Source organism: Dendrobates tinctorius, unplaced genomic scaffold, assembly GCF_039654945.1.
Source record: "Dendrobates tinctorius isolate UK_male_01 unplaced genomic scaffold, ASM3965494v1 ptg000120l, whole genome shotgun sequence".
In the NCBI taxonomy this organism is placed as follows: Eukaryota; Metazoa; Chordata; class Amphibia; order Anura; family Dendrobatidae; genus Dendrobates; species Dendrobates tinctorius.
In genome coordinates this window covers 36,057,700-36,070,836 of record NW_027361788.1, presented here as the reverse complement: position 1 = coordinate 36,070,836, position 13,137 = coordinate 36,057,700, and positions in this window count along the sequence as shown.

Here is a 13,137-nt window from a genome sequence, read left to right as displayed (position 1 = left end):
TTTCGCCCAGTGATGCTCAGACATGGGGACTTGCCACTATCCACTGGCGAGATCCAACAAACAGAAGTACTTTGCTTTTCCCATGGCAGACAATGATTCTTCTATTCTCAGTAGTGGGTATGAGTCTCGCATGGTGCAGGCGTTCAGTTTCCGGTAGTCTACACAAAAGCGCAGGGTTCCATCCTTCTGTACTAGGACAATGGGCGCAGCCCACAAACTTTGGCTGTCTTGGATGACCCCACTCTGCAGCATATGCACCAACAATTCTTTCACTTTCTGGCACATTTGTGGTTGGATTTGATGCGGTGTTTCCCGTTGGAATCTCCTGGGTGATGACTATGGTACACCCTAAATCATCATCATGATGAGCAAAAACGTCCTGATATAGCTCTAGTTCTGCCTCCACTTGTACCTGTTGGGTTGAGAGTTCTGTTAGCTCGGCCTGCATCTGCTCCAGGATTCGGCGTCCTTCTTTTAGGTGATTGGATGTCTGTTCGGAGGACACCGTTACAGCCACTGTCCAGGGATCCCCCTGTTTCACCGCCAGCTGAACGGCCTCTGGTGGTATCAGCTCTTCCGGCATTCCCATTACCTGTGCTACTTCACTCTTGGGAGAGAGCGTAAGATCGTCTTCTCCTAGGTTGACACATCGCACCGGTACATTACCGTCGTAAACAGTGGCTAATGTCCGCGCAACGAGGAGTTCTGGAGGTAGCTGATACACATAAAAGCTGGCTCGATCTAAACTTCCACTCCTTCAAGATGGGTGCAGGCTCGGACAGGCAGAGTGAGCACAGTCTGCCCTAGTGGTAAGACGAGGTTGGCGGCAGCCAGAATGACCACCTTGTACAATGTTTTTCCTTCACTCGACGTCTCTTGGGCCTGGGCCACCCGTATCAACTGTTGGAACACTTTTCTCTGATTCACTTTTTTCTTATTCCTGAGTTTTTTCAACATGTTCACTCCTAAAGTCACAGGGGGAACATTGCCAGGGTCCCCAGCGGTCAACACGACTCCTTTCCGATCCACATCTTTGCCGCACACAATGATTTGCATCCAGACTACCCCTACAACCGGAATGGGCCACTGAATGGCTGCCGTCAATTTGATCACTGGGCTTCATTCAGGCCGCATCACCTCGGGGAAATGCCATCAGAAGTAAGTCTCGGGCATGGTGGTTACTTGGGAGCCGGTATCAACTAAACAGCGGACGGCCTGACCATCTATTTTGGCCCAAATGAGAGGACTCAGGGAAACCAAACTTGTGGGACTGCTTTCTCTCCTTCTTGGCTGTTTAGGCTCCCCCAGCCACGGAGCCCACTAGAGTTTAACGGACGGTGGTGGAGGGATCATGCCCGACGCGCGCATCCTCGAGCAAAATGTCCAGTGTGTCCACAGGTGAAGCAGATTGTCGGCCTTTCTGCACGAAGCTATCTTGTTTGCTGGCGGGGTTCGGGTTCAGTTCTGACTCTGGAGGGGCCCAGGGGTACTAAAGGTTTCTTCCTTAAGTCGGACCATTCCTTTCACATGTTCTGGATTTCCTTCCAAAGCTCTCACCTAACTTGGTTCAGTTCTCAGCGAAAAGGATACCTCCCAGCTCTGGACCTTCCCCATCGGGACTATCACCCTCTGCTCCTGCTCAGGTGCACGTGCTTCCACCCCAACTTCCAGAAAGGACATACGTGGATTAACCCGCAAGCGCTCTCGCAAGGTTTGTTTAAGGGGAATATTTAAATCAGTTTTACACACCCACTGCGAGCTAGCCATACCGTACAGAAATAAAAGGGCTAGGAACAGGAGAACACCAATGTGGCTAAATAAGGATGTAAAAGGGGCAATAAATAACAAGAACAAGGCATTTAAGAAGCTAAAACAAGAAGGCAATGAAGAAGCATTAAAAAGTTATAGAGAAAAAAATAAAATGTGTAAAAAACAAATACATTTAGCAAAAGTGGAAACTGAGAGACTCATTGCTAAGGAAAGTAAAACAAACCCCAAACTATTCTTTAATTATATAAACAGTAAAAAGATTAAAATTGATGGTGTCGGCCCTTTAAAGAACAATGTGGGAAAAGCAAATGCTTTAAATACTTTTTTCTCAACAGTGTTCACACAGGAAAAGGATTTGCCAGGGGAAATGCAGAGTGATAATGTAAACTCCCCATTAAGTATTAGCTGCCTAACCCAGGAAGACGTGCAGAACCGCCTTAGTAAGATTAAAATTGACAAATCACCAGGCCCTGATGGCATTCACCCTCGGGTATTAAGGGAGTTAAGTAATGTGATAGACAGGCCTCTATTCCTTATATTTAAAGACTCTATAGAAACAGGGTCTGTTCCTTTTGATTGGCGGCAAGCAAATGTGGTACCAATATTCAAAAAGGGGTGTAAACGGGAACCTGGAAACTATAGGCCGGTAAGCTTAACTTCTGTTGTGGGTAAAATTTTTGAAGGGTTTCTAAGGGATACCATTATGGAATATCTCAATGTTAATAAATGTTTAATTCCATATCAACATGGATTTATGAAGGATCGCTCCTGTCAAACTAAGCTGATCAGCTTCTATGAGGATGTAAGCTCTCAAATGGACCAAGGAGAATCATTGGATGTCATTTATCTCGACTTCTCTAAAGCATTTGACACTGTCCCACATAAAAGATTGGTAAGTAAGAAGAGAAAGCTTGGGCTAGGGGAAAATGTGTGTAGATGGGTAGGTAGCTGGCTTAGTGATAGAAAACAAAGAGTGGTTATTAATGGGGCATACTCAGATTGGGCCAGGGTTACTAGTGGGGTACCACAGGGTTCTGTATTGGGCCCCCTACTATTTAATATATTTATTAATGATCTAGTGGATGGCTTATACAGTAAAATATCAGTATTTGCAGATGATACAAAACTATGTAAGGTAGTTAACACAAAGGAGGACAGTTTGCAACTACAGACAGATTTGAGTAAATTGGAGAATTGGGCTGAAAAATGGCAAATGAGGTTTAACACCGATAAGTGTAAGGTTATGCACATGGGAAGGAGAAACAGATGCTACAATTACTTACTAAATGGGAAACTGCTGAGCAAATCAGACGTGGAAAAAGACTTAAGGGCCTGTCACACTAAGCGATATCGCTAGCAATATTGCTATAACGTCACTGGATTTTGTGACGTTATAGCGATATTGCTAGCGACATCGCTATGTCTGATACTTACCTCCGACCGCTCCCCCGCTGGTTATCGCTGATCGCGCAAGAACGTCCTGAGCCGTTTCTTGTCGTCAGCTTCCTGCTGGGGCTTCCTGCTGTGACGACGAGCGACGCGTGGACACGGGCGGGAGGACGTCAGGATCGCCTCGTCTGACAGGTAAGTAGCGACCCCCAACCCCTGCAATGTCGCTGGTGAGATCTGCCTGTGTGGCAGCTCACTAGCGACCACTTAGCGATGTACCAGCGATCCTGACCGCGTCATATCGCTGGTCGGGATCGCTGGTACATCGCTAAGTGTGACAGTGCCTTTAGGCATCTTAGTCAATAAGAAGCTAAATTGGAGTGCCCAGTGTCAGGCAGCTGCCACCAAAGCAAATAGGGTCATGGGATGCATTAGAAGAGGTCTGGGGACACGAGATGAAAACATAATTCTCCCTCTGTACAAATCACTCGTCAGACCACACTTGGAGTATTGTGTGCAATTTTGGACGCCGGTGCTCAAGAAAGACATTACTGAACTTGAAAGGGTTCAAAGGCGGGCTACTAAAATGATAAATCATCTTTTCATCAGCACTTGCTGACTACTGCTATATGTTTTACTGCAGGATATTTCTGCACAATTGTCATTCTGTGCTCTCTGTTTGTGTTTGAGTCAGTGGCTGGTATGAACAGTGTCCTACCGACTTGTTCATATGTGTGCATATTACATGTGTTTTTAATCCAGTTTTTTCCGTGCCTATGCATGATTTGAGAGACCCCACCCCTCTCTTGTGTGACATGCACATAAAGAGCTGGCTTACACCACGTGCCCATACTAGGAAGCGGCCTATCTTCATCCTGTTCATTTAGACACTGTTCACATGTTCAGGTTTTAAATACATTAGATAGGGACTGCTTCAGTAGGGGTTACCTTGACGCGGTGAAGCAGCTTGATATACATTTTTTTGCAAAAAAAGTATCGACTAAATACCCTGTATTTGTTATCATCTTTTCATCAGCACTTGCTGACTACTGCTATATGTTTTACTGCAGGATATTTCTGCACAATTGTCATTCTGTGCTCTCTGTTTGTGTTTGAGTCAGTGGGTGGTATGAACAGTGTCCTACTGACTTGTTCATATGTGTGTATGTCACATGTGTTTTTAATAAAATGATAAATGGAGTTGGTTCACTACAATACCCAGAAAGGTTATCAAAATTAGGTCTATTTACTCTAGAAAAGAGAAGACTTAGGGGAGACCTAATATATATGTACAAGTATATCAGAGGGCAATACAGAGATCTATCCAATGAACTGTTTGTACCAAGGACTGTGACAAGAACAAGGGGGCATTCTCTTCGTTTGGAGGAAAGACAATTTCTGCCCCAGCATAGAAGAGGGTTCTTCACGGTAAGAGCAGTGAGGCTCTGGAATTCTCTTCCTGAGGAAGTGGTGATGGCCAACTCACTGAAGGAATTTAAGAAAGGAATGGATGCTTTTCTTGTGAGTAACAGTATAGAAGGTTACGAATAACAGAATATTATAGGTAGATGGTTGACCCAGCTTAGGGCAAGGAATTTTTTTCCCTATGGAGAAAACTGGCTTCTACTTTGTGGGTTTTTTCCTTCCCCCGGATCAACAATGCAGAACAGCTACACTAAAAATAGGCTAAACTAGATGGACATAAGGTCTTCCTTCAGCCTTCAAAACTATGTTACTATGTTATCTCTAAAGCTTGCCACTAGCTGGTCTCTCAGAACCATATCAGGCGGTCCTACGCCTACATCATCCCACGTAGCGATGGCAGCGTGGATCTCCTACGCTGCATTCATGTATTGTATCACAGACTCCCCCTCCTTTTGAACACGGCTAAACAAGAGCTTGCGCAATTCTCCAATGTCTGTGGGGTCCCCGTGCATCTCTTTTAGGATTTGTAACACGTTGGTAAAGGTGTCCTGCTCATGCGGGGGCCTGGACATGATGGAGCATCTCCATTCAGGGCCATCATGACAATCTCTGCCTGCATCGCGGGGGTCATGTGTTGCATTCTCAACATACCCTTGACACACTCAGTCCAATCCCATAGTAAAGTGTTGCTCCCTGTGAACTGTGGGAGGTTGCTCAACATTGCCCCCAGTGGTATACTGGCCCTTGGGGCACCCACAGCCGCTTGGTCTGTCACTTCCATGCCTGTGGACTGCATCCTGTCGACTACGCCAAGTGTGAGCAGGTTGCGGGATGCAGTGACAGACACAAGGCAGAGCAAGAGTTAACAACTATACTTTAGCAGGGAGATACTCCAGCAGGGAGGTAAACAGGTAAATGGGGAAATAAAAAGTTGAATGGTAGAATGCACAGTTTAGAGACAAAGGTAGGAGACAGCCCCAACAGTTCCGGACCCGGCACAGAACAAGTACCCATGGCCCGGTCTTCCTCTTTACACGGACACCATTTAAACCGGAGAAAACACTAAATGACATGGCGCTTACCCTCGCGACCACATACACTATTGCAACAAGGTTCCTTCTCCATGGGCATTCAGGTAATACGCTCTACTACATGCATTACTGAGATTGGGGTAGCGGCTTGGCTAACACTCTCCTACCTGTACTTACCCCATATGCTATACTAATTATGGCTCTAATCGTGTTCCTCACCTCCCTCCCTCAGGTATATTGTGATCAACCACTGAATATTGTCATCAAGAGCTATAGAATTCTCTGCACCTATCTGTCCTTCCTCAAGTGGATTAGCGAAGTGGACTCTCTCTCCGGTATCCTTTTTTAGGATAACCCTGTATCCTTCCACCTTTCCATCACTGTGAATATCCAGTGTAACCTTCTCATCCCTTATACAGCATAGTGTTCGATGCTCAGAAGGTCACTATACTTATCTTTGTTTGTTATACTGCTTTGAGCAGGGGGTTGGACCAGATGGCCCAGGAGGTCCCTTCCAACTCTACCATTCTATGATTCTATGATATGCAAATTCTTTGTTACCTTGATCATGTCATCAAACCGATTTATATTGAATTCTCCTCTCTGGACAGGTTAAAATGGCACCTGTAGAATTATTTGGAACCCTTGACATATGTTTCATTGTTCGAACAGAGATGTTGATGATTTTTGGTATATGTATAAATTGTGATGCTGTGACAGTAATACCCTTTCCCTTTCTTTTCTGTACACCTTCCTTCTTTGTATTTAGTTCTGACGAAGGTACCTAGCAGGACCGAAAACGTTTGATAATTATGAATGCAAAATAAAATAAAAAGGATTTTCTTTCACCTGAGTGCCAAGTATATTGGATATTGGACTTTGCGGGGTGGATGCCCTGCTTGAGCACCTTATCCTTCATTTTTTGAGTGCCGCATAGTAACACATATAATTACTCTGTGAGTCATGTCTCTGTAAAGACCATAAAAAATAGTACTAAACAAAAAGGCACGTATTTCTGGAACCTTATGATGGCTTTTAAAAGATGAAAACATGGAATACTCACGGGAGAATAAAATAAAAGCAAAAACTGGTCACTTTTGACAGGTCCTCGTTAAATGAAATTGACCTTGGGATTTTTCAAAGTGCCCCTTAAAACCTTATTGGATATCTGTGTAGGTGGCAACATTCAACAATGTTTCCACGAGTAAAATATAAAATTAAAGGATTTTTACAAGATTAGAAAAACATGGCTGCCGTCTTCGTAGAACAGCGCCACACCTGTACTGTACACAGGTTATGGGGGGTAATGCAATTGTGCATTATTCATTTTAATGGAACCAAGCTGCAATTTCAGATTCGATCCATAGACGTGTGGTGCTGTTTTTGGAACCAAGCAATTTTTTTAAACCTTGGAAAACCTATTTAACCAATTATATTCGACTGATGGACAACTTTATAGGGGCAAAGATAAAAGATTTTCAGCCACCACCAACCGTACTGATTTTTAACATCAGGTAGAACATAGTCTGGATAAGTAAATGTTTCTTTTAGGGGGCTGAATGCACAATGCGGGTGTGACACATTGTTCGTGCTCTGCGGGGGTGGCTGGGTGTTTGAGAAACGTGACTTCTCTATGATTATGACAGTGAGCGATCGTTACCTGTGTCAAGCTGTCTTATTGTGATTGCTGACTGCAGGAAAAGTCTACCTAATAATATAACAAAAGAAGACGAAGCCCCCAGCCCCCCGTAGCGGACTCAGCTACTGAGCTCAGCATACATAGTCGTCTTTCCATATCACTTTTCCCTTTAAATTAGTATCCTGAAATCGGGGTAATCCTTTCATCAAAATTATGTAAAATTACATTTTTTAGAATTTTTCTGCCATTTTTTAAATTATATTTTTTATTATAATTTTTCAGCTAATTTAGATATTTTCCCTGAAATTTTTTATTACATTTTTTAATTTCATTACTTTGTTATTATATATTTTTATGATCATTTTGTATTGTTCTATTGGCTACAACCAATATTGCATCGATGGGACATTACACAGCTTTTCTTGGGTCCTGATTCACTCCGATTCTCCTAATGACAACCGTTAAAGGAATTGTTCTATGGAGCCTATTAGGACATGTGGGTATCATAAAGGAAGTCCCGGGCTCCTGGTAAGTTGCTTCATATGAGTGCGCGTCATAGAATTGCACAGATGATTGGCGAGGAGGCTGCACCCTGAATGGAAACTTATCGAGTTATGTGCTCACCCAGCTTTTGAAAGCATACAGTTGTGTGAAAAAGTGTTTGCCCCCTTCCGGATTTCCCATTCTTTTGCATGTTGTCACACTTAAATGTTTCAGATCACCAAACAAATGTAAATATTAGACAAAGATAACACAAGTAATCACAAAATGCTGTCTTTAAATGAAGGTCTTTTTTATTAAGGGAAAGAGAAATCCAAACCTACTGGGCCCTGTGTGAAAAAGTGATTGCCTTCCCCAAAAAAACATAAATTAACTGTGGTTTATCACATCTTTGGGAAGCCGAGTTCACATCCCCTAGCCACATGCAGGCCTGATTACTGCCACACCTGTTCTCAATCAAGAAATCACTTAAATAGGACCTGCCTGACAAAATGAAATAATCAAAAGATCCTGAAAAGTTAGACATCATGCTGTGATCCAAAGAAATTCTGGAACAAATGAGAAACAAAAAATTCACTGACTGTGGTGGACAACCAATAAAGCTAAAACATAATCTTTAATAATTTCCCAATCTATATATATAAAAGTGAATGTATGTATGTATGTGTGTGTGTGTATCACCAACCAATCACGAAGCATCTTTCATTTTACCAGAGCTGTTCAAAAGAAGCTGAGCTGTGATTGGTTGCTATGAGCAACAGTTTTCCTTGCAACCAATCACTAAGCATCTCTCATTTCACCAGAGCTGGTTGAAAGTAGCTGAGCTGTGATTTGTTGCTATGAGCAAGTTTTCCCACTTGACAATGCCTCAGCAAACACTGACATGGTGGGAAAAATCTAGCATCCCTGGGAGCATAATCTCCCAGCCATTGTCTGCCCCCCCAAAAGGAGCAGAGAGCACATGACAGATATGAATCCCCCCCTCCCTGCCCATATTCCCATCACACATCCTCCATCCCATAGGCACATCTTCCCTCTTAAAGGGATCATTGGTATGGAAGACAGAGCAAATGCATCCAGGGCTTTGGTTTTGACCCCAGGCCTCTCTTAAAGGGATCCAGAAGTTAGGACCGTTCCACTCAGCTCTGTGGGTCTGACCCCAGGGTCTCTTAAAGGGATCATTGGTATGGAAGTTAGGGCAAATCCACTCTGCGCTTTGGTACTGACCCCAGGCCTTTCTTAAAGGGATCTCCGGTATGGAAGTCAGGGCAAATCCATCCAGTGCTTTGGATCTGACCCCAGGCTCTCTTAAAGGGATCTCGTGTATGGAAGTTAGGGCAAATCCCTCAACGCTCTTATTCTGACCCCAGGGTTCTATTAAAGGGATCATTGATATGCAAGTCAGGGCAAATCCACTCAGCACTCTGGTTCTGATCCCAGTCTCTCTTAATAGGATCCCTGGTATGAAAGTGAGGTCAAATCCACTCTACGCTTTGGTACTGACCTCAGGCCTCTTAAAGGGATCTCTGGTATGGAAGTTAGGGTAAATCCCTCAGCACTCTGATTCTCACCCCAGGCTTCTATTAAAGGGATCATTGGTATGGAAGTCAGGACAAATCCACTCAGCGCTCTGGTTCTGACCTCAGACCTCTATTAAAGGAATCCCCGGTATGGAAGTTAGGACAGTTCCACTCAGAGCTCTGGTTCTGACCCCAGGCTGACGGGATGATGTGGGATATTAGGAGTAGTAGTTCGGTGGCCCTGGCTGATGGGATGATGTGTGGGATATTAGTGGTAGTTGTCTGTTGGCTCTGGCTGACGGGATGATGTGGGATATTAGGGGTAGTTGTCCGATGGTTTTGACAGGATGATGTGGGATATTAGGGGTAGTAGTCCGGTGGCTCTGACGGAACGATGTGGGATATTAGGGGTAGTAGTCCGGTGACTCTGACAGGACTATGTGGGATATTAGTGGTAGTAGTCCGGTAGCTCTGGCTGACGGGTTGATGTAGGATATTAGGGATAGTAGTCTGGTGGCTCTGACGGGATGATGTGAGATATTAGGGGTAGTAGTCCGGTGGCTCTGGCTGACGGGACGATGTGGGATATTAGTGGTAGTAGTCCGGTAGCTCCGGCTGACGGGATGATGTGGGATATTAAGGGTAGTAGTCCGGTGGCTCTGGCTGACAGGATGATGTGGGATGTTAGTGGTAGTAGTCCGGTGGCTCTGTCTGACAGGATGATGTGGGATATTAGGGGTAGTAGTCCGGTAGCTCCGGCTGACGGGATGATGTGGGATATTAAGGGTAGTAGTCCGGTGGCTCTGGCTGACAGGATGATGTGGGATGTTAGTGGTAGTAGTCCAGTGGCTCTGGCTGAAGGGATGATGTGGGATATTAGGGGTAGTAGTCCGGTAGCTCCGGCTGACGGGATGATGTGGGATATTAAGGGTAGTAGTCCGGTGGCTCTGGCTGACAGGATGATGTGGGATGTTAGTGGTAGTAGTCCAGTGGCTCTGGCTGAAGGGATGATGTGGGATATTAGGGGTAGTAGTCCGGTAGCTCTGGCTGACGGGATGATGTGGGATATTAGGGGTAGTAGTCCAGTGGCTCTGGCTGAAGGGATGATGTGGGATATTAGGGGTAGTAGTCCGGTGGCTCTGGCTGACGGGATGATGTGGGATATTAGGGGTAGTAGTCCGGTGGCTCTGGCTGACGGGACGATGTGGGATTTTAGTGGTAGTAGTCCGGTAGCTCTGGCTGACGGGATGATGTGGGATATTATAGTGAATGTGGCTATGCGGAGTGGACGGGGCTGTACACTCAGCTTTATATATATAGAAATAATCATTATAATTTGTTATAACCGTAGTTAGTTACTATGCCCGGGCAACACCGGGCTCTTCAGCTAGTAAAAATAGAGGTGACCACCATAATTATGTACAGTCTATCCACTTTTGATTACCAATAGTGGATATTGATATATAACCAGACACTGGTACAAAACAAAATGGATAATATTTTATCTTCCTATCAGAAAAAAATTATCCATACCCAAAAGTGGAAAGAGGAATATGTATTTAATATTATTGCACTAGGGCCCTATATCATATCCTCAAATTTCCCCAACAAGGGGTTAATGTTAATAATATTGCAATAGATCTAACCTTCACTGGGTTAAGATATCAAGCACCCCGGCCAGGATCTATTGCACATTCGCCCACTAATAAGTCAGACACCATTTGTCAACACTGACCAAATTTTTTGGCGCACAATGTACCGGCATATAGCGCTGACTAATAACCAGTGTCATTGAACTAAACACATAATAGAGGGCTCTAAACACACTGAAATATCAGGAATGAAGCTAGGCTCTTAGGAACCCGCTGTTTACCTTAGACACCAGCGTGCAGCGTCTCTGATCGTTCGTCTCCCACTGCCACACGCAGTGATGTGTGCTGGCCAGCGGGAGACCAACGATCAAAAAATGGCCCAGGACGATCCTGCACGATTAGCGATACCCAGCAGGGGGACCGGTCGCTGATGTGTGGCACACACAGCGATGTCGCTGGCGAGATCACTGTGACGTCACAAAAGCAGCGATCTCGCTGTGTGTGACGGGGCCTTTAGATTGAGTCCCAATCATACAGTATCACACACATTCCTGCTGTGCGAATACTGACCCTATTGTTCAAACCAGAGGGCAGCATCTGCACAACTATGTACAGTATGTGGGGGAAAACTGTAAAGAATTATACCTCCACTCTGATGTGATGAATAGGAGCAGATACAATATGAATAGCTGTGCACCATTCAACCTGATGGAACAGGAGAGGATCTGCAAGGAAGAATGGCAGAGGATCCCCAAATCCAGGGGTGAAAAACTTGTTGCATCCTTCCCAAGAAGACTCATGGCTGTACTAGCTCAAAAGGTGCTTCTACTCGATACTGAGCAAAGGGTCTGAATACTTATGACCATGTGATATTTCAGTTTTTCTTTTTTAATACATTTGCAAAAAAATCATCATTTCTTTTTCTTTCCAGTCAAGATGGCATGCAGAGTGTACATTAATGAGAAAACAATGAACTTTTTTGAATTTACCAAATGGCTGCAATGAAACAAAGAGTGAAAAATTTAAATCCCGCCACGTCAAGGCAACCCCTATGGGACAGTCCTACTCTTGTATTTAAGACCTTTTCACTTGCCAAGTGAAGTGAATGTGAATAAGGGTCGAGGGACTGAACCACTAGTAACAGCTTAGGCCAGACTGGATGGTTTTCCTGTCGCATAGGGGTTGCCTTGACGTGGCGGGATGACTTGTACATTATTTTGATCAAAATTATGTTTACTAAATACCCTTATTATTTTTACTACCTTTATGCATTATTTGCAGTATATTTTTTACTTTTAGTTCAGGATATTTGTGTTTTTTGCTTTTTGTTTTCTCTGGTTAATGGTCATGTGTTAATATGCACTTACATTGTGCATACACATTGACTTACTTTTCTCAGTTCAGATTTGTTTTTTATTCATTTCATTGTGCATTCAGTGCATATAGGGGTGTGACCGCCCTTTTTCTGAGCTGGGAAAGCCATCCAGTCTGGCCTAAGCTGTTACAAGTGGTTCAGCTGCTCGATCCTTGTTCACATTCACGTCACTTGGCAAGTGAAAAGGTTTTAGATACTAGAGTAGGGACTGTCCCACAAGGGTTGCCGTGACGTGGCGGGATGGCTTGTACATTATTTTGATCAAAATTATGTTTACTAAATACCCTTATTATTATTATTACCTTTATGCATTATTTGCAGTATATTTTTTACTTTTTAGTTCAGGATATTTGTGTTTTTTGCTTTTTGTTTTCTCTGGTAATGGTCATGTGTTAATATGCACTTACATTGTACATACACATTAACTTACTTTCTCAGTTCAGACTCCAGTTTTTTTTATACATGTCTGGTATTGCAGTTCAAGACTGAGTTGTAATACCAAACCTAACCTGTGAACAGATGTGGAGCTGTTTTTAATCATGCACTGTCCCTTTACCTTTCTTCATTTTGTGTTTGTTGTTACTCTGTCGAAGCAGGAGGCTCAGGATGAGCAGTATTTTAGCTGCTGTAATGTGTGTTTTGATCAGAGAGAAAGAAATAAATGGTATCGGTTATAGGAATATGTCGCTAAATAGTGCGCTGTCTGTGACCACAGACTACAGAGGTCCTCTTTAAAGGCCCAGACCTAGTATCTCAGTTTGCCCACTGTATTTCCGCCCTGACATGTCAATTCCAGATCTGAGCATTGCCCTGACATTACGTAATCTCCCAGTTCTTGAACAATTTAACCTTTCTGAGATTCATTAGCCGTTCAGTGAAATCCCTGGAGGGCATT